The sequence below is a fragment of the Rattus norvegicus genome, chromosome 17, assembly GCF_021556685.1.
Source record: "Rattus norvegicus strain SHRSP/BbbUtx chromosome 17, alternate assembly SHRSP_T2T, whole genome shotgun sequence".
NCBI classification, from domain to species: domain Eukaryota; kingdom Metazoa; phylum Chordata; class Mammalia; order Rodentia; family Muridae; genus Rattus; species Rattus norvegicus.
Window position 1 is genome coordinate 32,053,439 of NC_141550.1, and position 16,466 is coordinate 32,069,904.

At 37.1% G+C, this 16,466-nt stretch overlaps 1 protein-coding gene across 3 annotated transcripts in view; it reads left to right on the forward strand.

The window, feature by feature from the left end:
* Positions 1-16,466, forward strand: part of Gmds (GDP-mannose 4, 6-dehydratase) — a 526,562-nt gene that overhangs the window by 53,323 nt on the left and 456,773 nt on the right. Inside the window, exon 1 of one of the 3 annotated variants that reach the window (XM_087590060.1) lies at positions 241-411. The exons of the other annotated variants lie outside the window; for them this stretch is intronic. The gene's annotated coding sequence lies outside the window, so the exon portion shown is untranslated. Of the gene's footprint in view, positions 1-240; positions 412-16,466 lie in introns of those variants that run through there. 3 annotated transcript variants of the gene reach the window in all.

Sequence of the window (16,466 nt, forward strand, 5' to 3'; positions counted from 1 at the left end):
CTGACTTATTTCCCCTTGTAAACTGTCACTGTAGTAGGCCACTGTGCTGACTAATATCACTTGCTAACTGTGATGAGATCTAGAATTACTCCGGCAGTAGACTTTGGGGGTGTTTCTCTGGGGGATTATCTTGATAAGATTAATCAAGGTCAGAAGACTCATCCACAGTGGGTGGCACCAAATCTGGGGCTGGGATTCTGGATTATGTGAATAAGAAAGAGAGCTGAGCACACAAGCACTGCTTTCTACTTCTCGACTGTGGATGTGACAGGCTGCTTCTAGTTCCGGCTGCTGTGAGTCCCCTGCCCTGATGGCTATAACCTCAAACTGTGATCCGGAATAAACCCTTTTTCCCTTAAGTTCCTTTTGTCAGGGAATTTTATCCCAACAATAAGAAAATCATCTAAGACAGTCACCTAGATATTTCCTTTATTCTTGATTATCAGAATTGCTAGCTAGGGTTTCTTCCTTTACTATATATAAAATAGAACTCTGTCCTTTTCTTTGTAATTTTAATGTTCAGTCAGTTGAAATTAAATTAAAAAATTTGGATATATTTAAACTGTCTTATGTGTCTCTAGTATCAACTTTTTGAACCCTTCTAAATTCCTGGCTTTGTGTCCTTGCCCGCCCTCTTCCCCTCAATGCCTTATGAAAACATGGAGCCATCTGGTATTAGTTAATGTTATCAGTTCACCATCTGGGTACAGGTGCCTGGAACCTGGTCCTCCTGAAATAGGGATCATCTTCTTGATTAACATTTTCAGCCCTTCCGTCTTATTTTTATTCAAAGCATCTTGTCATAAACTCTGGATTTGTGCTTTAACTCCCTTAATATCTTTCTGTGAATCATTCCCTCTCTTCTTCTTTTGGAAAAAAAATATGTTGGTATAGGGGTAGGTAGTTTTTTTTTTTTTTTTTTTTTTTTGGCTAGTAAGACCAGCTTGAAAGCTATGTTTTCTCTTGTTTGTATTTGATAATATTTTTTAAGTATTGATAAATGGCAGTTTAGTTTTGGAAATAGCCTACAATTCTGTATTTTCATTTTATCTAGCATTATGAAATTTCTAATATTCATTTAAAATTAGTTATTAATTTTACTGTTTTTGTAACTGGGAATGTGGCCTTGTGTACTGGAACTTCATAGAGTATCAGTTTTAAAAACACACCACAAATGCTTAAAAGTAAGAGGTGTGTGTGTGTGTGTGTGTGTGTGTTTGTGTGTGTGTGTAAGTGCACGTGTGCATGGGAAGTGTGCATTCATCTGTGCATGTAAGTTACAGTTCTCTCTGATTGTAAGGTTTCCCCATGGAGCACATCACACTGCAGAAGTGCACTTCTATACAATTAGGAGATTTGGGAGGCCTTTGTTTCATAAGCTTTGCTTTTTATCCTTTTATTTCCTTCAGTATACTGATATTTCACACAGAAATTCGTAGTTATTATGAATTAATCATCATCACAGATAATAATATCGTTTTGCCTTCTACTGTGTCTTACGTAATATTGCTACTTCTTGTTGTCATGATCTTTACTCTGTAGATACCTGATGGGGATTTTCAGAGATGGTGTCTTACACTTTCAGTTTTAGAGGCATGTCCTTAATGAAGAGGTAAATATTAATAATGACCGTCATTACAGATAAGTTAGGCAGATTTCTGTCATTTTAGTTTTGTTTTTTATATGTTCTTGACTAGTATAGGGGTTGGGAGACCTGATTTTGAATATATGTTCTCATTTTTGTGCTGTCTTCCACATTATTTATAGGGTATTTATTCCTTGTGTAATCTGAGAGTGCGTATTGGATTTGTCTGTAACATAGATTGGTTCTCTGGCCATTACTTGCATGGGCTTTGTTCATTGTCCTGTCTGGATTTGAAATTTCTTTGTGCAATGGTAGTTTCTTTCATGTTCATTTTTTTAAATTTTTTTCTCCCAAGTTGCTATAGATCAATCTGGCTTTGAATTCACAGAGATCCTCTGCCTCCTGAGTGCTGTGATTAAAGGCATTACCATTACACTATCTGTAATATATTCTATGTGTATTATTTTAGATAATGTAAATTTTTTGTCCTTAGTATGATCATTACGTTTACTCTTCCTGTGATAGCCACCCACCTATAGGAACAGCATTTTTGGTGTGACTTAGGCTGTTTCCTAGAAGGTATCTCAGGAGCTGCCTTCATAGGAAACCTGATGGAAAGTGATGGGATTGGACACCCATGGAGTGACTCATTTGCATCTCGCTGTAATTCTAGGAATGTATGAGTGGATAAGAGGCAGCACTAAGGCCTCATCCTTCTTGTGCCACCCAAAAGTGGGAACACTGCATGTACTTTGGTGTTTGCATTTTCAAACTGAAAGCTGATTTGCTTTTAGATCTGTGACATCTTATCTTATGTTCCTTTATACCTGTTTTAGAAGGGCTAGGCGACATGGCTAAAATGGTGAATCAGAAGGGTTAAGGTGGACTAGACTGTGTTTATCTAGTATCTTAAAGATTTAAAGATTTTTGATTTAAATATAAAAGTAGGATAATATAGTGAATTCACATAACAATCATATGCTGTGCATGGCTAATATTGTTTTACTTATACTTTTGCTTAATTTGAAGCTCTAAGATAAAGTATTTCACTTGTAAGTATTACAAAATGAATGTTCTTTTAATAGAGAAAGACTATAAAAAGAAATTTTATTTATTGTGTCAAAATATGATTAGTCTGAAATATTACATAATATCTAATCATATTATATATATCTAATACATTCTTCTAGTTATTTCTATCTCACAATTTATTTGCATTGGAGCTCAAGGAAAGCCAGCATACTGAAATAGGTTTCCTTTTTAATTTTGTTTCTTCAAAATTATTGTTGTTGAATGTATCAGATTCGTTTGTCTGAATTAATTCCCCACATTGCTGTTTTACTACTTGCAACTTTTTGATTTTATATTCTATGTTCTTATAACTTGAGAGTTATACTTGAGTTTTTAAAAAATAATTTGCTTTTGTGTGCATGTGTGTGTGGGTGTTCCCACCCACATTATTGCAGAGAACAGAGTGGACATCAAATACCCTGGAGCTGAAGTTAAGGCGGTTATGAGGCCACTTGATGTGGGTGCTGGAAACAGAGTTCTAGTTCTCTGCAGCATGGGTTCTTAACTGCTGAGCCATCTCTCTCCTTCTAAGACAGAGTGCTTTATTCCTCCATAAGTGGTTACATGATATCTGCTCATCTCCCTTCTGATATTTTCAGCCAATGTCTTAGCTTAATCATTGCCTTTCTTTGTCTTGCCATTCATCGCCATATCTTGTCTCTTTGTCTCCTTGTCTGTTAACTGGACACTGGTTGGTTTCATAATGACATTTTCATTTTTGCTGTTTTAACTTACAAGACTCTTGGATATATGTCTTTGTTTCTGGCACATCCACCATGATTTTATTTCTTAATTCAGATTGTTAATTTTATTTTAAGTGGGTTTTATAGATCTTTTTAATTAAGTAATGTTTGTATTATATTTTAAGTTTTGTCAGGTAGCTAAACGTGAGCCTCCCTTCCCTTCTTCCCTATTTACCCTACTGCTGTACGCTAGTGCTAGTGATTGCTTTTATTTTCTCTTGCCAAACATTGCTATTATTTGAATATTGTGTTTATTGAAAAATTCATATTCGGATAATTTGTTAACAGTGTGATAATAAGATGGGTTCTTTGGGAGAAGATCTTGCAGTCATTAATGCAATTATTGTCTTTATAAAAAGGCCCTATAGATTTGCCCTTCTACCATGTAAGTACGCAAGCAGAAGTTCACATTTCCAATTTAGAAAGCTGGACTTAATTAGACCCTAAATCTTTCAGTGCTTTCATATTTGGGCTTTTAAGTCAGCTGATAGGAGAGACTCATTAGATACTCAGTGTGTGATACTTTGTTACATTAGCTTAAATGGACTGGAGACTCCACTATGCAATTCTTTTTAAAGTAGGCTCATTTAGTATCTTTTGCCTGTTTGAGGCATGCCTCTCAGGAAAGTAAAGTCAGTTACCTGCAAAGGCACTCAGAGTTTCTAGATTAAAATAATGGCAACAACTTAGCACATTTTTATCATGAAATTATCTCTTGTTCTGGAATCATGCACAGACTTTTCTATTGCTACCTCTAAAGCTAGCGGTGATTGGGTGATTGGCTTGCTTTTTTATTCTTTATCAATTTTGTGCATCCTAATCCTACTCAGATTCTCTTCAAAGCTGTGTTCAAATGTCCCCACAAAAGAAAATAAAACAAAAACCTCACCTCCTCAAACAAACAAACAAACAAAACCTCTCACTGTGAAAGCTGTGGTGTTATGGTGAGTCACACAGTGCGCCCTTTTGCCCAGACAGGTTTACTTGCAAATGTTCATTGCAATGAGTTAAACTTGTGTGGCAACTTTCGTGCCGTATTTCTCTGATTAAAAACATAGACTCCTTAGTTAATCCTATAAGTTTGTTTCTGAATTTACTGACTGATGTATATTTTCTAGTTTTAGTACTTGGATTTAGATTTTCAGCTGTTTGATAGTAATTTTTTTTAGGTTTCAAATAAAGTTAGAATATCGACTGCTGAAAAGGTAACTGTACAGATGGTGAGCCTCAAATACAGTTATGTTTTAGTTCGTTTAGAGAGTTTATATAATAGGAGAAATGAACCTAAAATAATCAGAAAGTAATAATATTTTTCTAAAATTTTATGGAGAAGAAAGGATTTCTTTTTTCAGAGATGTGTCAGACAGCACATTCTGCAGCAGCCCAGGATTCTGCAAGCAGCAGCTGAAGTCCTATGATTGCATATGACCCATATGACTGCACGCTCCTGGGCATCTGTTTCATGAGTCTTTATATGGTGCTTCAGTTCTGCTAGAAAGCCTAAGCGAGTTAATAATGTGAGATTGTGGAAAGCAGGAACATCTTCATAGAAGCAGGGGAAGGATGGGGAGGGGGAAAGGGAATAACATTTGAAATGTAAGTACATAAAATACCCAATAAAAAAGGAAAGTCTTATAAGAGCAACAATGCCAACCAACCAGAACTCCCAGGGACTAAATCACTACCCAAAGACTATACATGGACTGACCCATGCCTCCAGTTGCATATGTAGCAGAGGATGGCTTTGTTGGGCACCAATGGAAGGAGAAGCCCTTGGTCCTGCCAAGGTTGGACCTTCAGTGTAGGGGAATGTTGGGGGGGTGTGGGAAACGGGGTGGGTGGGGAGGGGAACACCCTTATAGAATAAGGGGAAGGGGATGGGATAGGGGGCTTATGTCCAGGAAACCAGGAAAGGGAATAACGTTTGAAATGTAAATTAAAAAATATCCAATAAAAGAAAAAAAAGTCTTTTATGAAAGTAAAGGGAGAAATCAGTTACTCTTAATTACTTCTGCTTGTCAAGAAGACAGAAATTGTGTTCCTATTACCATGTGTGCCCTGTAGTTGATTTGAGGAATTATAAAATTGTTGAATCAGCTCTTTCGTAGTCTTTTTTTTAAAGGACGATTTTCACTTGGTTTGTTAACTTTTTACATGGTTTATTAACTTATTTTTATTCATATATCTGTGTGGATATCTGGTGTCTGTGGAGGCCAGGAGAGGGCACCGGATCCTTTGGGGCTGGCACTACCTATTGTGAGCTGCCTGGACATGCCTTACTGGGAACTGAACTTGGGTCCCTGGAAGAAGAGCAAGTGCTCTCCACTACAAAACGTATCTCTATCTCTATGTTAACTTCTGAACTCATTATGTTTGTGGTAACTCTTTCCAACAAGTTCTTTCGTTTTTAATTTGGCCTTGCGTATATTGGTTAGGCTCAGCATAGTTTCTGTTTGAGGTTTTAGATATGAAGTAGTGAGTAAAGTCTATTTTTATCTTTAGAGACAATATAGATTGTGAAGTATAAAATAAAGTCTAAGGAGCTATCTGAATCTCAGAATGCTTTTTCAGTTATTCTTTCAATGTCTTACAGTTTTAGCATTTATTTATAATCCTCATTATGTTCATTCTATCTTGTCAATATAATGTATCCAGATCAAATTTAAAATATAAATAAGTACTTTTGTGTTTTTCTTAACTATAAATGCTTAGGAATAAAGCAAACCTTTTCCCCTGTAAATAGTCAGTAGATTTCCTTTTAATAATTTAAATTTTCAATGCATGTATTAAACTTAGACATCGAGTCTTTATCTTTTGAAGTTTCTTGTAAAATAAGTAATTGATGTATTCTGGCTAGTATTTGAAGACTGTAATGGAGTTCTTCAATTTAAACAGTACAAAGGAAATGAAAAAGCATAGAAGAAATCTAATTTTGTGATTTGTGTGATAAAAGCATAGTTAATAGTTTTCTAGAATAGCCTCTGTGAAATCAGCAGATAAATGCATTGCACTAGTTAATTAATACTTACTTGTAATTCCATTTGAGGTTTGATGTTTAATTTTTGTGAAATTTCTTGTTTCAAACTGAGGCTCACCTTTTCTGTTGGTTAGTTAAGTAGTCTTTGTTTCACTCCCCAGTGGGTCTCAGATTTGAAATGATACAGGGACAGTGGATAGGAATAAAGGCAGTTTGGTCATGGATACTTTTTATGGTAAATAACCTATATTAGATATCTACTTTGTGCAGTAGAAAACTCAGACAACTAAAGAGGAGGTAATTGGAAAGAATTTAAACATGACTATTACTCATAAATCATTTCAGAAAGGAAGGAAAAGAGAAGAGAAATGTAGGCAGGAAAAGATGGATGATTGAGACACATTGCCATTTTCTCTGTGGAGAATGAAGTGTGCCTTGAAAGAGAGCCACAGGCTTATTTGGTCAGTTGCCTCGCGATTGCTCACATCTTCCTTGGCTATATAGTTTTAACTTAATGAGACATTATATTCTAAACAAAATCCCTTAGACTTCCAGTTATTGATTTGCGAACTTAAGAAGTACTTGATAACTGTTCACAATGTGGATGAAGAAACAAGAAGGAAAAGGTAGTAAGAGCTTCATGAAAAGATCAGTTTTTATAAGTATGCTACAGCAGTCAAAGCACATGCAACCTGTGGGAGCAAGGTGACAGAGCTACTGTGGAAGTCTCAGAGGAGGGGCATGGATCGAGTCCTCTAGGCTGACCAGCTTGGGGCAGACCTCTTGATGCAAATTGGAAGTAGCCACACAACTTCAGCATTTCTATTGGCTTTTCGGTAATTTTTATTAGGACCATTACTGTCACTGGCCCGCAAAACATCATTCAGTATTTTACACTAGTTCTTAAGGTAAATGTAACTATTCGTAATTTGACATCTGTAGAGGTTGTTCAAACTTTTCTTTGGATAGTTTCACATCTGCAGAGTAGTGCTGGCACTGGTGAGACAGTTAAAGATAGAGGAGTCTGCTGTTCCTTTCCTTTTCCTTTTTAAAATTCATTTTTACACTCCAGATTTTATTCCCTTTCTGGTCTACCCTCCCCCCTGACCTCCTCCTTGCCCCCTACCCCTCCACAAGGATGTCTCCACCCCACCCAACCCATAAGACCTCTAAACTTCCTGGAGCCTCCAGGCTTTTGAGGGTCAGGTGCATCTTCTCTGACTGAACCCAGACCCAGGAGTCCTCCACTGTCTATGTGTTGCAGGCCGCATCTCAGCTGGTGTGTGCTGCCTGGTTGGTGATCCAGTGTCTAAGAGATCTCGGGGGTCTAGGCTAATTGAGACTGCTGGTCCTCCTACAGGGTTGCCCTCCTCCTCAGCTTCCTCCAGCTTTTCCTGAATTCAACCACAGGGATCAGCAGCTTCTGTTGGGAGCAATATCTGTATCTGACTCTTTCAGCTGCTTGTTGGGTCTTTTGGAGGGCAGTCATGGTAGGTTCCTTTTTGTGAATGCCCCATAGTCTCAGTAATGATGTCAGGCCTTGGGGCCTTGAGCTGGATCCCACTTTGGGCCTGTCGCTGGACCTTTAAAAACAGCCATTTTGAGTTTGTGATAGGGCAGATAAGGTGTTAGAAAGGAGTGGTGCTGGCTGGCACACAGGACGGCAGAAGCAAGGGAAGCTGCGGTGGCTCCTGGAGATCAGGAGGGAAGCAGTGTGGCTAGAACTCTCACTTCCTGTAACCAGCACCTTCTCTTAGAAGTTCTGAAATTTGTGGGTCCCAAATCAGATTGTGTAGTCAGCTACAGGGAGATGTATAGAGGATATGTTTACTTTTTATTTGTTGGAATGTTATGAAAACCTGGTATGCTTGATTCTGTTACTTGAACCAGCAATAATTTTACTAGTACTATGACTATTTTAGGTATGAAGTTTGAAATTCCAACCTTGAACACATGAACCTGGAAAAATAAAAACCAAAATCTGCTCTTTTATGTTAGTAATAAATTTCTGCTTTTCTAACCAGACTAGTAGTTTCAAGTTCCAAATGTATAAGAAAAAAATGATGGGAAAAAACACTGAGGACAGATACCTACTGTTTGATTTTAGCTATAGAAAACCACAGTCTTGATTTATGGCACCCCAGTGTCTTATTTCATGGGAGGAGAGTTTAAGAACCAATGAACCTGCCAAGTCAGTACCTTTCCACTAATGCAAAAGTGGTCTCCTATCCGTGGCTGACTTAGGACTCCAGAGCCATGCAGTTGGGGGCATACACAGGACTGGACCCTGAGTAGTCACACCGTGGTCAGGTAGTCTTTCTGCTCCTTGGAAAATGGACTGCATTGTTTATATTTCTTAAATGGCTTCTGAAATGTATATCCTTGCATGGCTCATGAGCCAATTTAGAGTCTCAAGAGGTTTTGTTTATGAACACAGTGACCTTATCAGGCATAGACAATTTCCTGTGTTATTAAGATGTTCCTTGGCAGAATATTATTTTTCTTGGTGAACATATCATGGTATAAAACACGTACAGAGCCAGATGTTTTTTTCTGAGTGAATTAGCTGTATTGTCATTTATCTGTTGCAGATCTTGTTTTTGAGTTTACTGACAGCCACTCCTGTAGTTAGTGACCTGCTTGGATGAGGTCTTGGCTGTCTCTCCTTTTATTCTGACTTTTAGCAGCCTGAGTCATAGCCAGGAAGTCCCCCGAAGCCAACCTTTTAGCTCTTATTTTTATTTCAGGGACACTTTAGGAAATGGTAACTCAGCCGAAAACAGGAGTGCTTGGTTTTTCTATGGAGTGATAAAGATCTTGTTTTGTGTCTCTAGTGTGTTCTTGTTCTATCCTAGAACTCAGTCTGAGGGTGTGATAGAGCGCAGGGATTAAAGTTATATTTCCAGACTCTCAAGGGCACCCTAGTAGGAAAAAAATCCAAAACAAACAAACAAACAAACAAACAAACAAACAAACAAACCCCCAAGCTACTCTGAAGCTTCCTTGGGAATCCACCTCCTGTCTAATATGGAAATCTTGCTGGTACTGGATACCATGGCTTCTCACATCACTTTGTTTCCATGTTTCGTCAATAACTGAAGCTGACACAGGCATAGAATTAAATGACAGTCATTCTTCAAAATTATTTTAGCATAATACTTTTGACAAACAGTAATTTAAAATATTTCAAAGAAAGACTTCTTTAAAAGTTCAGATTATATGATTAACAGAAGTCTATATTTGGAGAAGTTATTTGTTATATAACTTCTCCAGTAGTATGTTAAGTTCTTCACATGTTATTCCAGTAGCGGCAACTTTAGATACTTTTTCTTTGTGATTTAAAAAGTCATTTTTATAGAATAAAAATTTAAAAATGAATTAATATGGTAAAAGAAGATGCCAGACCTCGTTTGAATCTTTTGTCTTCTAGCTCCTAATTGGTCCTTCTTCCTTCCTTTCTCCTCTCAGTGATCTCTGTCCTCTTCTAAGACTAACTCACAGGATTGCAGGCACATTTGTGAAGAGTCGCTGAAGGCTCCCAGCCTCATCATTCTGGTGCTGTAAGCACTGAGTTGACTAGACACATCGTTTGTTCCAGCTGAGAAAGAAAAAGCTAGAGCATGTCTGGGTGTGTTGGCTCGAGCAAAGGAGGCCAGAGTGAAGGTTGCAGGAGCGAAGGTTACCAGTCACAGAATTTATCAAGCTTCTCCCCTAACACTGAGGGAAGTCATAACAACTTAGGAGTAATCAAATGGTCACCAAGTTCCCTGAGTAGTTTATGCTATGTAAACAGTTTGCATTCATGCCTCTTATTGAGGTTTGGAAGTTCCTGTACTATGGTTTTCTGGACATTATCACATCCATATAATTGAGGGTGCAGCATTTTATTTTGATGTCTAGATGGTAGTCGTTTGAGTTGTTGGGAAATTTTGGTTGACATTTTTCTTTGTTTGTTTGTTTTTTTTTTTTTTTCAGTTTTCAGGTGAAACCAAATATCCCAGGACATACTTATGTTTTACTTTTACTTTATAATTTTACCATTTTCTAGAAAGTGTTTTCTTATTCTAAATTAAGGAACCATTGGCTATCTGGTGGGGTAGTTGGATGTAAACTGAACTAGAATTTGGGTGACTGGTGTGTGTGTGTGTGTGTGTGTGTGTGTGTGTGTGTGTGTGTGTGCGCGCGCGCGCGTATAACAGAGCTAACATATGAAGAGAAAATAGAAGTTGGGAGCAGGAAGCTGATGAAAAGGCCACTGTGGGAGTTGAACATGAGAGAATGGTGCTTTCATAGGGAGGGAGGTATTGATGTGGTTTTGGGGGCCTGAGGTTTGTTTTTGTTTCAGCCACTATCTTTGAGACAATAGTGAATCTGTATCAGCAGGCAGGTTTTAATACCCATTTCCAAACAGAGATGTCTCTCTAAGATACACAGGGAAAGGCTAACATAGACTGCCCATATTTGTTCTGCTTCTCATTTTACCCTTGAGGAATGAAGGAATCCCGCGGAGCACTGCCAGCATTAGTTTAGGCTGAAACATATAATTGTATTGGGTAATAAAGGAATTTAAAAATTCCTGTTGTTTTTCCTGTGGCTTTCTTTCACAAATCAGACTAATGGTGAAATACTTTTGCAAGTGTTCCCATTCATCTCTGTCTGATGTAAGAAACCTAGTGCCTTGTGGTTTCATAATTACCAAAGCCCTAATTTCTTTGGAAACTCTTTTCTCTGTGTGTAGATTTTCCTTTTGGCAGCAAAAATGTTTACTCACATGCCATGATTAGCGCTGGCATTCCTGGTCTGGTGGAGGCAACATCTGCATGCTGATGGATTGGCTACAAGTGAGATAATCTTTTCTGTACAGGTCAGCAGACTGGCTGCCAGTGGTCACTTGGATGAGCTATAGAGTTCTGACTGCTTGCTCATTTCTAGGATCATCTAGAATGCATCTGATCCTGGCGGTTTTCATTCTACCCTAGAAAGTACAGCACCATGGCCATACTCATCAAGCCAAGGAATTTGAAAGCACTTGCATGTTTTTGAAGAGTGTTTTCTAGACCTTGCTCTCTAGTAGATGAACAGTATCCCCCCCGAGAGCCAGTGAGACACAGAATCTCTGTTCCACCCTGGTCCTGTGCTCTAGAAAGAGTTGATGTAGGAAAGAAGCTGGCCTGTGGTTACCAGTGTGTCTGCTAGTCTCACAGCAGTCTTCACCACAGTGGAACCACCTTGCAGTGTAGAGGGCAAACGTTTACTATCTTTATCTACATAGCTGGAGGGAGGCAATCTGACTGGCTCTTGTGTGTGCTTTTCTTTTTTTTTAAAAAGTTTTATTATTTATTTATTGCTATTTTATTTATTTTTATATATACTATATAAAACATAAAGTTTGCCACCTTGATAATTCGTGATTGTACAATCAAACCAGGTATGGTGACGTACCTCTCTAATCTCAGTACTTGGTGAGGTAAAGGCAGAAGGACCAGGAGTTCAAAACAGAACTGCATGGTAGTTCATGCCTGTAATCTTAGTATTTCAGAGGCAGAGGCAAGATGATTGCCACAAAGTTGAAGCCATCTTGTCCATGTTCCAGGACAGCCTGAATTGGGAAACCTTGTATTAAAACCATGCCAAGCCAAACATATAAATAAAAAAAAACAGTATGCAATTCAGTGGTAATAATTATCACACCTGTGATCCTAGCCCTATCCCCACCCAGTGATACAGTAGACTTGGTCTTTACATATCATTCGTCTGAATTGCTTTCAACTTCTTTTCAGTTTTTTTTGGTGGGGGGGAGTAGAATTGCGAGGTAATGTGTAATTATAAAGTTTTTGAGAAATTAACTTTTTGTCGGTTTTTTTCCAGTGGTGGATATTGAACTCAAGGCCTGTGTGTGCTTTTCTAATAGTCATTTGGTGATAGTTTTTTATTTTCTGTAACATTAGTAGAGAAAACCCATGGCATTTGTCTCTTTTATTTAAAATCCAGGATGACTTTTACTTTTTATTTTAACAGGATATTCAAGGAAGTGTGGACTACATAGTATGTGCAAAGAAAATAAAACATATTGAATAGAAATTGAAAAGCTCTCAAGCAGAGAGACAAATATAGTATTTATTCCAAGTACTATCTATATATTTGCATATTAATAATGGTAAGTTTGACTCATAGTGTTTGTACTTAGTGATGCTGGAATCCAAAGAAAATTTATAAGCTAAATAATAAAATTTTTACATATTGGACTTTAAAATAAAACCGAAGTACTAATGCATCTTATTTTCGTATTTACTGAAGAAATATTCTATGGCTAAAATTTAAAAGTCAATTAAAAATTTCTCGTAAAAGTAAGTAATCACTTTTGCTTTGGGTCTCATTTGTTTACTGACCCATTTCATTTCTTATTCATTGATTATGCAAGGGGCTAAGGCTGAGATTATCATTTGTTTGTTGAGAACATTCCTCATTCTCAATAATGACATGCATCATCATTGGAAGATATTTTCTGAGTGACTGACAGTTTATCTGTGTATAGTTTTTGTTGTTGTTATTGTTGTTTGTCTGAAATGATCACATACAGCATATACAAATGGGAGAGTCTGCTTTTGGGTACTATATGTTTAATTTTCTAAATCCTGCAACAGAAAGTGGTATCAAGTGAAAAGATTTAAAGTAAGAATACACATTATGCTGTTTATTTAGAAACTTCTTTTTTTTTAAAGATTTATTTATTTTATTATATATAAGTACACTGTAGCTGTCTTCAGATACACCAGAAGAGGGCATCGGATCTCTTTACAGATGGTTGTGAGCCACCATGTGGTTGCTGGGAATTGAACTCATGACCTCTGGAAGAGCAGTCGGGTGCTCTTAACCGCTGAGCCATCTCTCCAGCCCTATTTAGAAACTTCTTAACTGTTAACAATGCTTATAACTATCCCACCTTTTAAATATTTTAAGGATTTGTGTAAAAAAATGCCAATAATCAGGTAGTTATTGCCAGAAGTAATAATGGGCAATTCAAATCTCTTTTGTTATTTATATTTAATGCTTCAGTTTGATTTTATCAGTAGGTTAGAGCATCTTTTCAAATTATGACCATTATATTTGATTTCATTTACATAATTTTAACTGACATTTGTATAATATTTACAACTGATTCTTCAGACGCTGATTTTTGTTCTACACTAAAAGAATTAGCCAATGGCTGGGTGGAACTGCTGATTAAGCAGGGATTAGCATTTGAATACTTTTGTACTTGATTTTTCTTAAGTATATGGTCGTCAAGGGCCCCATTAGTAAGAAACTCTTATGGACATGTTTCTGAATTTGAAAAATCTAAAACAGTTATGTGCTTGTTATTTAGTGGTTGGGATATACTAATCTTTTCTCATCAGTCATATCCAGTTAGGTTGAAATATACTGTCATATTAGTGGTAAGGAAATAAAGTACTTCATCTTAAGAAAAAGAGACCAGGGCTGGAGAGATGACTTAGAAGTTAAGAGCACTGTCTGCTCTTCCAGAGGTCCTGAGTTCAATCCCCAGCAACCACATGGTGACTCACAACCATTTTTAGTGTGATCTGACGTTCTCCTCTGGCTTGCAGGTTCACATGCAGATAGAACATAAAATAAATACCAGAGAGAGAGACAGACAGAGAGAGAGAGAGAGAGAGAGAGAGAGAGAGAGAGAGAGAGAGAGAGAGACAGAGAGAGAGACAGAGAGAGAGACAGAGAGAGACAGAGAGAGACAGAGAGAGAGACAGAGAGAGAGACAGAGAGAGAGACAGAGAGAGAGATTGATTGATTGATTGATTGATTTGTGAGACAGATCAGAAAAGTTTTCGAGGTGATGGAGAGGTGGCTCTGCTCTTCCAGAGGTCCTGAGTTCAATTCCCATCAACCACATGGTGGCTCACAACCATCTGTAATGGGATCCGATTCCCTCTTCTGGTGTTTCTGAAGACAGCTACAGTGTATTCATTTAAATAAATTAATTAAAAAAAACAAGTTAAAAAAGTTTTTGAGCATTTGGTCATAAGGTACAGACCCAAAAGACATCTACCCAGTTGGTAATTATCTTTTATATTAGGCTATGGTTCTACTTTGGTTTTGAAAGCTGTTTAACTTTTTTGGTTCCTTTGTAATCTATCGATTATGAAGAAAAAAAACCAGTGTCCTTTTGGCAAGTCAGTTCCTGTGGTGTTTTGTCTATTAAATATAGTTAATGGAAAACAATAAAAATAGGAAAGATAAACGTGACTGTTGGTCGGTGGTTCTTAACCCTATGGGTTGTGACCCCTTCTCAGGGTTCATCTAAGACCATCAGTAAAACACAGGTATTTATATTGGTATTCATAACAGTAGCAAAGTTACAGTTAGAAGGTTTCAATGAAATAATCTTATGATTGGGGGTAACTGCAATATTAGAAATTATATTAAAGGGTCACAACATAAGGAAGGTTGAGAACCATTGCAGTAAGCAATCTTTGATTGATTAGTAAGAACAGACAGATGTCCTTATTGTGATATTGTTATGCTGTGTGATGCTGGGTATGGAGAGGCTCATTTTAAGAAGTTAGCCTCTGTCTTTGTTGCCCTTTATCCAGAGCTTATGAAGGAGGGAAGGGAAGCATCATTCACAGAAGAGCTTACTTGTAAACCTTCAGATGATTGTCTTCTGGCTTCTGCAGGTGCTACACACATCTGACACACCCATGCACATAAAGGAAAAAATTAAAAGTATGATTTGTATGCATTGTAAGTAAAAAATAAGGAAGTATTATGTGATGTTTGATTATCTGTCATTCTTATAACTTTTAGCTCTATCCATATGAAATATGCTTTTGAACTTTGGGAGTTTTGTGTGGTTAGGTTTTGAGTATACTAATCTAAGGTAAATCTTAGTTGTAGCTGTCCATCTCCTCAATAAGAGGCTTTTACTGAACTTACCAGTAGCCAGATAGAGTTCAGCAGAGCATTGTGCTAAGTCAGAAGCTCAGGCCCTAGATGGTAAATGCTTTGAAAAACATCCAGCTATATTTACTTTTGTCATTTATCTAACTGCATTTTATGCATATATTCATTGGAATAATTAATGTTCTTACACAGTGAAAAGTAAAGTTAATAGTACAAGTTTTGGGTGGCACCAGACATTGACTGTCTGGAAGCAAGTGGTATAAGCTGAGCTGGAAAAATCTTTTACTGAGTTTGAGTTGGAAAAGCATTGGCGCATACTTGTGGTCATTGCCTTTCTTTCCTAATTTATGCACCAACGTCTGAATTAGAGATCAGAACCACTTCCCATTACCTTAATTTCATTTTGAATATGAGTGCATTTTACATGCTAATTTTTGTGTATAAGCATAAATTATTAACAACAATCTGAATAGAAGAGAATTTAGTATGTTATTTTGATACTGAGTCGAATTTTGGAGGTAAAAGAATCCCCAAGTAGCATTATTTTATGTATTCACAAACTATTTTCCTTTTAGTTCCATAAAAATGTTTATGGGGCCAATATCTTGAATTTTTTCCTATTTTTTCCCCACTCTTTTCTATTTTTGTGTATAAAGCCTACCATGGAACATCAAAATCTTTAAATTAAAAGTTAAAAAAAATTCAAAAGTACAGTTGTGACTTGGGATTATATACATCACTGGGAAACATAATTAGGGATGCTTATGTGTGTGAACAGTAGCCTTAATACACTTTTCTTATATTTTACATAAAAGTATAAGATCAAATAGGTAAAAGTGAAAATCTCTTTTATAAACCGTGTGATTGTACATGCCTGTGATCCTAGCGTATAGGGAGTGAAAACAGGCTGTGGGTTCAAGGTCTGCAAAGCTACTTCCCCTCTCTCTACTGTCTGCAGAGGGAGGTCCCTTCGGTCTTCTTTATCTTATAAAGGGCACACAAGAGACCTTTTGTCACAGGGTGAAAAATAAGCTCTCTCAGTTTGACGTATATTCATTTCATTTTAAATAGAAGTTAGATCTTTAAATATATTTATAAGTCCATTTCTGCATAAGCTTCTATATTAGCTACTAGTTGTTTGTAACTGCCATTTGCCCACTAACAGTTGCCT